This window comes from Oncorhynchus kisutch, linkage group LG22 (genome assembly GCF_002021735.2).
Source record: "Oncorhynchus kisutch isolate 150728-3 linkage group LG22, Okis_V2, whole genome shotgun sequence".
Taxonomy (NCBI): Eukaryota; Metazoa; Chordata; class Actinopteri; order Salmoniformes; family Salmonidae; genus Oncorhynchus; species Oncorhynchus kisutch.
The window spans coordinates 25,679,498-25,690,175 of record NC_034195.2 but is presented as its reverse complement, the minus strand read 5'-3'; positions in this window follow the sequence as shown (position 1 = coordinate 25,690,175).

Genomic DNA, 10,678 nt, shown 5'->3' with positions numbered 1-10,678 from the left:
CCTGAAACTTGTATCTCAAACAGACTGTTTAAAAAATGCTTGCTATTTCCTCATGTAGGAATGTTTAAAAAATGCATATCTTTATGCATATTAATTTCCTGCAATTCTATTCAGTTTGACATGACTTATTATGCCTCTCTTTTGATGGGTGTTTTAAGGGGTGTTTGCAGTGGCAACCTGTCAGTTTTGAGCCCCACCTGTTTTGCATGTTATTTTGGCATTAATTGTAACGGCTGTTGGTGGAAGAAGGTGAGGACCAAGGTGCAGCGTGGTACATGTTCATCCTTTAATAGTTGAACTGAACACTGAATAGCAAAACAACAAAGAGAACAACCGAAACAGTTCTGTCTGTTGCAGACACAAAAACAGAAAGCAACTACCCACAAAACCCAGGTGGGAAAAGGCTACCTAAGTATGGTTCTCAATCAGAGACAACGATAGACAGCTGCCTCTGATTGAGAACCACACGACCAAACAACAAAGAAATAGAAAATGAACATAGAATGCCCACCCTAGTCACACCCTGGCCTAACCAAAATAGAGAATAAAAGCCTCTCTATGGCCAGGGCGTGACATTAATTCATGTCACATATCAGTTTGCAAATAAAGCCACATACAAACAAGGTCTCTTTCCTGAGTAAGGCAGCTCCAAAATGCAGGTGTTTCAACCTAGCTCAGTGCTTTCTGTGGTGGAGGGGCAGCCAGCAGAATATACAGAACGTAGGTGTCGGTAATCTTCTCTAGTTGCGCCGTAATTGTCTCAGTGTTCTGTCACTCATGGGGATACTACGTCTCTGCAGAATCTACAGGGAGAGCTAGGCAGTTCAAGCACCCTTGGGTGCTGCCATTTATTTACATTAGAAGTGCCCAACCAAGAATGCTCAAGATCATTGGCCACAGATGAAATGACATCAAATCACGTTATATCTACCGTAGCTTTGATTGGACTGATCATGTTACTATCAAAATCTTAGCTAGCATGCTAGAGAAGCAGTCATCATCATGAATCTTGTTGACAATCTACTGGCAATTTTCAATCCTTATCAAGATCAATTATAGATACAAGTTATCTGTACTTATTGGCCATTGGACAAAAACATTACACAACAAGTCGGAAATCGCTAATTCAACAGTGAGTGGTTTGGAAGGAATCAGTGGCTAACTGCAAGTATAGGAAAGCAATTACTACTTTGCTTCCCCTGCCTGCTATTTGGTGGAGAGGGTGTGTGGTCCAAGTCTGGCTTTAAGGATTTAAAACATCTGTCTGAAAGGGTCTCTTTTCCAGGCTTAAAAGGATAAACATTCACACGTAACACCATGGGACAGAAAAGGTTGAATACATTGGCCATGCTATCAATCCAGCATGACTTCTGCCGCATTCAAAACAACTGAAAACTTGGAACTGGGAAATCTCAGACCTCAGTGAGTTTAAGACAACCGGGAACTGGGGAAAAAACGAGCTACGACTTGGAAAATCCGTTTTGATCCGTGATCCAACTCGGAATTCCAAGCCGGGAAATCGGGCTTCTTTCTCGAGCTCCGACCTGAAGATCACTGACATCATGATTTGACCTTGTTTTTCCTGAGTTCCCAGTTGTTTTGAAACACTTTTGATGACAATATTTGTCTACAAGAAGGACTGCCCCACCTTCCTGTTCAAGTGAGCACAGCACAACAACGGGGAGTCCAAACAATTTATTGTATGCTGCTTCATAAATTAGCTCATGTGCTTTTCTACATGAGGAGGGGATACAGTGACAGTCAATTCCCATTCAAATATTTGTTTTCAACAAAAAGTTCAATAATTCCAGATGATATTACAAGGGTTGTTTTGTTTGCGGAATGCGTTGTCTGTGAGTTGGTATATTGTCTATAAAAGTGGATCCTCGTGATTGTATTTTTCTTCCTTTTTAGAACACATAGGCTGTAATAAAATACTCCAAATGCCAGGCTTTGGCCCTTGTCTTTCTCTCCCCCTGTGGATTATGTTTCAAAGCGTCTGAAGGCATTGTCTGGTAGTAGACATGGCACTGCCTTGTCAGGTTCTTCTGTTCTCCAGAGGCGAAAGAAACGCACCCCAATTTAGGCGAGGTGCTGGCAAGCAGAGTAGAACACTTGAAACATTAAAGGGGAGCTGGACACTAGGAGCTCAGATGCAATAATTTAATAACATAATATCCAACGTTTCGACAGACAAGCTGCCTTCATCAGGGTATAATGACAAACACTGCGGGGTGACTAGTTTAAATAGTGTCAAAGGACACACACAGGTGTCTGTAACCATGGCCGGTGGTGGCCTGATATCATTGGTTAATTCTCAGATATAAAAATAACATACCAAAGATATGAATGGATAACATACGATCATAGATACAATTTGGCAACATAGGTCTATCCCTTAGTTTTAGGTCAGTGTGCGCGCAGGAGCAGCTTTCATGCTGAAATTTAATACAAAATGAACGCAAGTGAATGTCACCAAGTAAAATATAACTTGACTAAAAGTCTTAAAATATCTGGTACTAAATTAACTTTAGAACAGTGGTAGGAAAAATACTAAATTGTAAAAAGTACAATTAAATGCTATACATAAAATTCCTTATATTAAGAAAACAAGCACAATAACATTTATTTATGATCAGATAGGGCCACACTCCAACAGTCAGACATAATTTACAAAAGTACTATTTGAGTTAAGTGAGTCCGCCAGATAAGAGGCAGTAGGGATGACAACGTGTGATACTAATAGGTAGGTGAATTGGACCATTGCTATCCTGCCTGAGCATTCGAAATGTCATGAGTAGGCCTACTTTTGGGTGTCAGGGATAATGTATGGGAGTAAAAAGTACCTATTTTCTTTCGGAATGTACTGGAGTAAAAGTTACCAAAAATATGAATAGTAAAGTATTGATACCAACAACAAAAACTAGTAGTATTTAAAAAAAAAATTTACTTCAGTATTTTACACCACCAAGCAAAAGCGTGAATAATGCACCATGTTTTTTTTTATAGAAATAGCAAACTTCTCCTCATTTCAATTCAGCACTAGGAGTTCCATTATTATTTATGCTTCTCATTTACAACAGACTCTTATAAAGTCATTCCTACTAATCCAGTTGGTTCCCACCAAGTTCCCAAATAAATAACTATCCCTTTTAGTGCTCTGTAGGTTTAGGTCATTGTTCGCAATCATCCCAATGTATCTTGCAGAGGTTGTAGATGTTGGTATACTGTTTCACAATACAGTATGATCTTGAAGAGATATTCCAGATTACACACTGAGGCAGGCAGCATGTTATAAGAAATTGCAACTGTTTGTTCATGTCATCATTTACTGTAATCCCAAAGCTACTGTAGTGAATTCTCTTGATCACATCTACGCACCCACATTGGAAGTCTGACCATGAAGCTGCAGTTTTAATTGAGATGTCTGGTATTTCAGAGGCGGCCCATGCAGCCTTTGCATTGCACAAGGCATGACGGGGGGGGGACGGGGGACGACGACGACGACGACTATGGAGGACATGGTGCCTCACAGGGAATGTAGAACTAGAACAGTAATGACAGAAGGGGAATTTGCTTTCCGTTTCATGCCTACAAATCCTATTAGTTTGATCCTTTTACAAAAATGTCTGGCTCTGGCTGATTTTGTAGAGTTTTGTGAGTCTTGTTTCTCGAGTGGTGACTGTTTGGAGGTTCCTGGAGGTTCATTACGTTTTAACACTGTTGTACAACAACTATATAACCAGCTATTATGTGCCCTCTGCTTATCCTCTGTCATTGGATTTTCTACTAAAGAACTGTGGAAAAAAATGTGTGTGTAACCCTTATGCATGTATTAGTTCAAAGGGTGGGAAATCTGACAGAAAAAAACGTCAGTTTTTCACTTTATGCCTGACATCTTACAGAGTTAGCAATTCTGCTCACTTTTTGAGCTGGCTTTCCAGATACACCTTTATTGTAGACAGTACACACTACCTAAAACTGAAACAGTGCTGCAAAGGTTTATCCTCTACGGGATCGATGTCCCCCCCACGGGACGCTTGAGCTAACGCTAATGGGATTAGCAAGACGTTATAAGTAACAAGATGTCACTCCCTGATCTGTTTCACCTGTTCTTGTGCTTGTCTCCACCCCCTCTAGGTGTCGCCCATTTTCCTCACTTATCCTCTGTGTACTTATACCTGTGTTTTCTATTTGTCTGTTGCCAGTTCGGCAATCTTACCAGCGTTTGTCCTTTCAGACCCTGTTTTTTCCCAGCCTCTCTTTTTCTCATCTCCTGGTTTTTGATCCTCCCCTGCTCTGCCACCGGGTTCTCGCCTTTCGAGTGTTCCCTGGGTTATCAGCCCCCACTCTTCCTCGAGGAAGAGGTTGGCATACCCCCGGCCCAGATGTTTGTCCGCCTCAGTCGCCATACCTAGAAGAGAGCCCAGTCGGCTATTCTCAAGATTACCTCCAGGTATCGGCTACAAGTGACCGCCACCGGACCCCGGCATTGTCTCGGGCAGAAGGTATGGCTGTCCACTCGAGATCTGCCCCTCCGGGTGGAGTCCCGCAAACGTTCCCCCGTTTTATCATCCCTTTTACCATCTCCAAGATCAATAGCCCCTCTGCTGTTCATCTTCTGTTGCCCCGTACCCTCCGTACACATCCCACTTTACATGTCTAGATGTAATCCCACGTCTCACAGACCTTTGTCTCCTGTTTCCAGGCCCACCCCTCTTCCCCGTCTCATCGACCGCCAATTGGCATACACGATGAGGCGCCTCCTGATGGCACGACTGGGGGGCAGAAGATTCTAGTACCTGGTTGACTGGGAGGGTTATGGCCTGGAGGAGAGGTGCCGGGTCTCCACTAGGGACATTCTTGACCCAGGCCTCATCGCTGAGTTCCAACGCCAACACCCCGGTCAACCAGGTATGCGCCCAGCTAGTCACACCCTGATCTGAATTTGTGCTTGTCTCCACCCTACTCTAGGTGTTGCCCATCTTCCCCATTATCCCCAGTGTATTTATACCTGTGTTCTGTCTGTGGCCAGTTTGTTTTGTTCATTAAACCTACCCATGTTTTTCCCCTATAGTTCCTATTTTTCTATTTTTGACCTTTCTGCCTGCCCTGATGCTGAGCCTGCCTTACTGTACCTTTGCCCCACTACTCTGGATTACTGACCTCAGTCTGACCTGACCCTGAGCCTACCTGCCGTCCTGTGACTTTGCCCCACTACTCCGGATTACTGACCTGAGTCTGACCTGACCCTGAGCCTACCTGCCATCCTGTGACTTTGACCCACTACTCCGGATTACTGACCTCAGTCTGACCTGACCCTGAGCCTACCTGCCATCCTGTGACTTTGCCCCACTACTCCGGATTACTGACCTCAGTCTGACCTGACCCTGAGCCTACCTGCCGTCCTGTGACTTTGCCCCACTACTCCGGATTACTGACCTCAGTCTGACCTGACCCTGAGCCTACCTGCCGTCCTGTGACTTTGCCCCACTACTCCGGATTACTGACCTCAGTCTGACCTGACCCTGAGCCTACCTGCCATCCTGTGACTTTGCCCCACTACTCCGGATTACTGACCTCAGTCTGACCTGACCCTGAGCCTACCTGCCGTCCTGTGACTTTGCCTGACCATGTTCGATTTATTAAACATTGTTATTTCACACATTCTGCACTTTGTCTTACCTGAAACCTGATACAAGAACATTTCCCAGGACATAGACATGTCTGATACGGGCAGAAAGATTAACAAGAATTTAAGCTAACTGCACTATCCAATTTACCGTAGCTATTACAGTGAAAGATTACCATGGTATTGTTTGAATAGAGTGCACAGTTACAGTTGAAGTCGGAGGTTTACATACACCTTGGCTAAATACATTGAAACTCAGTTTTTCACAATTCCTGACATTTAATCATAGTAAAAATTCCCTGTCTTAGGTCAGTTTGTCACGCCTTGGTCTTAGTATTTTTGTGTTTTCTTTAATTATTTGGTCAGGCCAGGGTGTGACATGGGTTATTGTGGTGTGTTTTTGTCTTAGGGGTTTTGTGGGGTGTCTAAGTAGTCTAGGCCTGCCTGAGGCGGTTCTCAATCAGAGTCAGGTGATTATCGTTGTCTTTGATTGGGAACCATATTTAGGCAGCCATATTCTGTGAGTGTTTTTGTGGGTGATTGTTCCTGTCTTTGTGTTTGCACCAGATAGGGCTGTTTCGGTTTTCATACTTTCATTTAGTTAGTTTTGTAGTTTCTGTATGTATAGGTTTATCCTTCATTAAAATATATCATGAATCATCATCACACTGCATTTTGGTCCGATCCTTATTCTACCTCTTCGTCCCCATGTGCAGTTGCAAACCATAGTCAGGCTTTTTTATGGTGGTTTGGAGCAGTGTCTCCTTCCTTGCTGAGCGGCCTTTCAGGTTTTGTAAATATAGGACTCGTTTTACTGTGGATATAAATACTTTTGTATCTGTTTCCTCCAGCATCTTCACAAGGTCCTTTGCTGTTGTTCTGGGATTGATTTGCACTTTTCATACCAAAGTACGTTAATCTATAGGATACAGAACGTGTCTCCTTCCTGAGTGGTATGATGGCTGCGTGGTCCCATGGTGTTTATACTTGCATACTATTGTTTGTACAGATGAACATGGTACCTTCAGGCATTTGGAAATTGCTCCCAAGGATGAACAAGATTTGTGGAGGTCCACAATTTTTTTCTGAGGTCTTGGCTGATTTCTTTAGATTTTCCCATGATTTCAAGCAAAGAGGCACTGAGTTTGAAGGTAGACCTTGAAATACATCCACAAGTACACCTCCAATTGATTAAAATGATGTCAATTAGCCTATCTTAAGCTTCTAAAGCCATGACATCATTATCTGGGATTTTCCAAGCTGTTTAACCTCTAGCGTCGAGCAATCCCGTATCCGGGAGCGTAATCATAGCCTCAAGCTCATTACCATAACGCAACGTTTCCTATTCATGAAAATCGCAAATGAAATGAAATAAATATATTGAAACACAAGCTTAGCCTTTTGTTAACAACACTGTCATCTCAGATTTTCAAAATATGCTTTTCAACCAAAGCTACACAAGCATTTGTGTAAGAGTATTGATAGCCTAGCATAGCATTAAGCCTAGCATTCAGCAGGCAACATTTTCACACAAACATGAAAAGCATTCAAATAAAATAATTTACCTTTGAAGAACTTCGGATGTTTTCAATGACGAGACTCTTAGTTAGATAGCAAATGTTCATTTTTTCCAAAAATATTATTTGTGTAGACGAAATAGCTCCGTTTTGTTCATCACGTTTGGCTAAGAAAAAGACCGGAAAATGCAGTCACTTACAACGGCAAACTTTTTTCCAAATTAGCTCCATAATATCGACAGAAACATGGCAAACGTTGTTTAGAATCAATCCTCAAGGTGTTTTTCACATATCTATTCGATAATCTATCAGTGGTGGCAGTTGGCTTCTCATCAGAAGCAAACGGAAAAATACTGCAGCTGGAGATTACGCAATAATTGTGATGGAGGACACCAAGCGACCACCTGGTAGATGTAGCCTCTTATGGTCAATCTTCCAATGATATGCCTACAAATACGTCACAATGCTGCAGACACCTTGGGGAAAACGTGGAAAACGTAAGCTTAAGAAGTCATTGGCCTGAGGCAGTTTCAAAAATGCGGCACTTCCTGATTGGATTTTTATCTGGGTTTTTTCTGTAACATCAGTTCTGTGGCACTCACAGACAATATCTTTGCAGTTTTGGAAACGTCAGAGTGTTTTCTTTCCAAAGCTGTCAATTATATGCATAGTCGAGCATCTTTTCGTGACAAAATATCTTGTTTAAAACGGGAACGTTTTTCATCCAAAAATTAAAATAGCGCCCTCTATATCCAAGAAGTTAAAGGCACAGTCAAGTGTGTAAACTTCTGACCCAATGGAAATGTAATACAGTGAACTATAAGTGAAATAATCTGTCTGTAAACAATTGTTGGAAAAATGACTTGTCATGCACAAAGTAGATGTCCTAACCGACTTGCCAAAACTATAGTTTTTTAACAAGACATTTGTGGCATGGTTGAAAAATGAGTTTCAATGACTCCAAACTAAGTGTATGTAAACTTCTGACTTCAACTGTATGTACTTGAAAATGTATCAATAAACCAATTACGCACATTTGGACAGACTTGACACAACATTTTGAACAGGAATGCAATGGTTCATTGGATCAGTCTTAAACGCTGTGCATACACTACTGCCATCTAGTGGCCAAAATCTAAATTGCACCTAAATTGCAATAATACATTCTGGCCTTTCTCTTGCATTTCAAGAGAAAGGCCACATCTTTTACCACATCTAATGTGTTATATTCTCTTACATGAATTTCACATTTCCACAAATTTCAAAGTGTTTATTTTCAAATGGTATCAAGAATATGCATATCCTTGCTTCAGGTCCTGAGCTATAGGCAGTTAGATTTGGGTATGTCATTTTAGGCGAAAAATTGAAAGATAGGGTCCTATCCTTAAGAGGTTTTTAAGGTATCTTTACTTTTACTGAAGCATGACAATTGAGTAATTTTTCCACCACTACTTTTGCTGTAGTCAATCCTCTACTTTGTAATGTTGTAACACATCCTGACATACGATATCTTATCAATGAATGTGGGATCAGGGATTTAGGCCTAGACCCAGTCGTATAATTTTTTATACAGAATAAGCATGTATTTTCCCTGCTATCACGATCTTCTTCAGGACAGGCCTGCTGTTCTATTATTCATTCTCCTCCACACGTTCTACTATGTATTGTGTACACATGCATACATCTCTACTGCGATAGATAAAATAACTGTTAAAGAAATAATACACTGTGTTTTTGATGGCAAACAGTATAAATATGCTTGCATCATATTTTATAGATTCATATCCCACATTTACTGAACATATTGTCTCCAGCAAGACTTTAGAACTTATTTCACTTGTAGTTTGAGTGCTTTGCTGAAACATCAGAAATTAATGCATGCATATCTTAGCACATGTTTTCTATCTAGAACTTAAATGGTTCTTCGGCAGGCCCCATTGGAGAACCCTTTGAAGAACAGTTTTTGTCTACTTTGAACCCTTCTGGTTCAAAGTAGAACCCTATTGGGTTCCAATTGGGTTCCCTTCCCCCATGAAACCCAAAAGAGTTCTACCTGGAACCAAAAACAACTACCTGGAACCAAAAAGGATCCTCTTATAGGGACAGCCAAATAACAATTTTTTCTAAAAGTGTAGCCTACTATTTAAGCCTAGTGAGATAGATCTAACATGTATCATATATAGATACCCACATACAATGATTTAATCAGATCATCTATTTAATTAAATGATTTACTTCATTGGCTACATACTGTTTTACAGTGCATTCAGAAAGTATTCAGACCCCTTGACTTGCTTGAAAAAGCTAGCCTTGGCTTTTCTAACTGCCAATTCTTCCTTTGGCCTCCTCTCCTTCCAGTTCTCTGCTGCCAATGACTGGAACAAACTACAAAAATCTCTGAAACTGGAAACACTTTTCTCCCTCACTAGCTTTAAGCACCAGCTGCCAGAGCAGCTCACAGATTACTGCACCTGTACATAGCCTATCTATAATTTAGCCCAAACAACTACCTCTTTCCCTTCTGTATTTATTTATTTTGCTCCTTTGCACCCCATTATTTCTATCTCTACTTTGCACATTCTTCCACTGCAAATCAGTTTTACTTGCTATATTGTATTTACTTCGCCACCATGGCCTTTTTTTTGGCCTTTAACTCCCTTATCTCACCTCACCTGCTCACATTGTATATAGACTTATTTTTCTGCTGTATTATTGACTGTATGTTTGTTTTACTCCATGTGTAACTCTGTGTTGTTGTATGTGTCAAACTGCTTTGCTTTATCTTGACCAGGTTGCAATTGTAAATTAGAACTTGTTCTTAACTTGCCTACCTGGATAAATAAAGGTGGATTAAAAAAAAATATATATATATATATATATTTCTCATCTGCATATCATTGGTTGACAGCTATCTATCCAAAAGAACACATATGGTTTTCCTTAATGGAAGTTTCTCTAAAGTAAAACATGTAAAGTGTGATATTCCACAAGGCAGCTCTCTTGGCCCTTTACTGTTCTCTATCTTTACTAATGATCTACCACTGGTATTAAACAAAACCTGTGTGTCAGTGTACACTGATGATTCAACATTATACATGTCAGCAACTATGGCTAGTGAAATTACTGCAACCCTAAACAAAAAGATGCAGTCGGTTTTAGAATGGGTGGCTAGTAAGAAACTAGCCCTGAACATATCTAACACTGAAAGCATTTTATTTGGTACAAATCATTCCCTTAGTTCTTGTCACGGAACCACGCACGCCTGTCCCCTATTCCCACTGATTAGCATTTGTATATATGTGCCCTTTGGTTTCCATGGTCTTGTTGGTTATTGTTACAATGTCCGTTGGTGCGTGTGAGTACCTGTGCTGTGTGTTTTGGGCTTTCGTGCCATTGTTGATTGTGCAGATGATTATGGGTCTCGTCTCGTGTGATAATCATTGTCCATTTGTGTTATTTATTCGAGGTACTCCTCGCTCTTTTGTTTGGATTTCAACCCTGTGTTTTGTGTATGTGTTTGTTTGGTCTT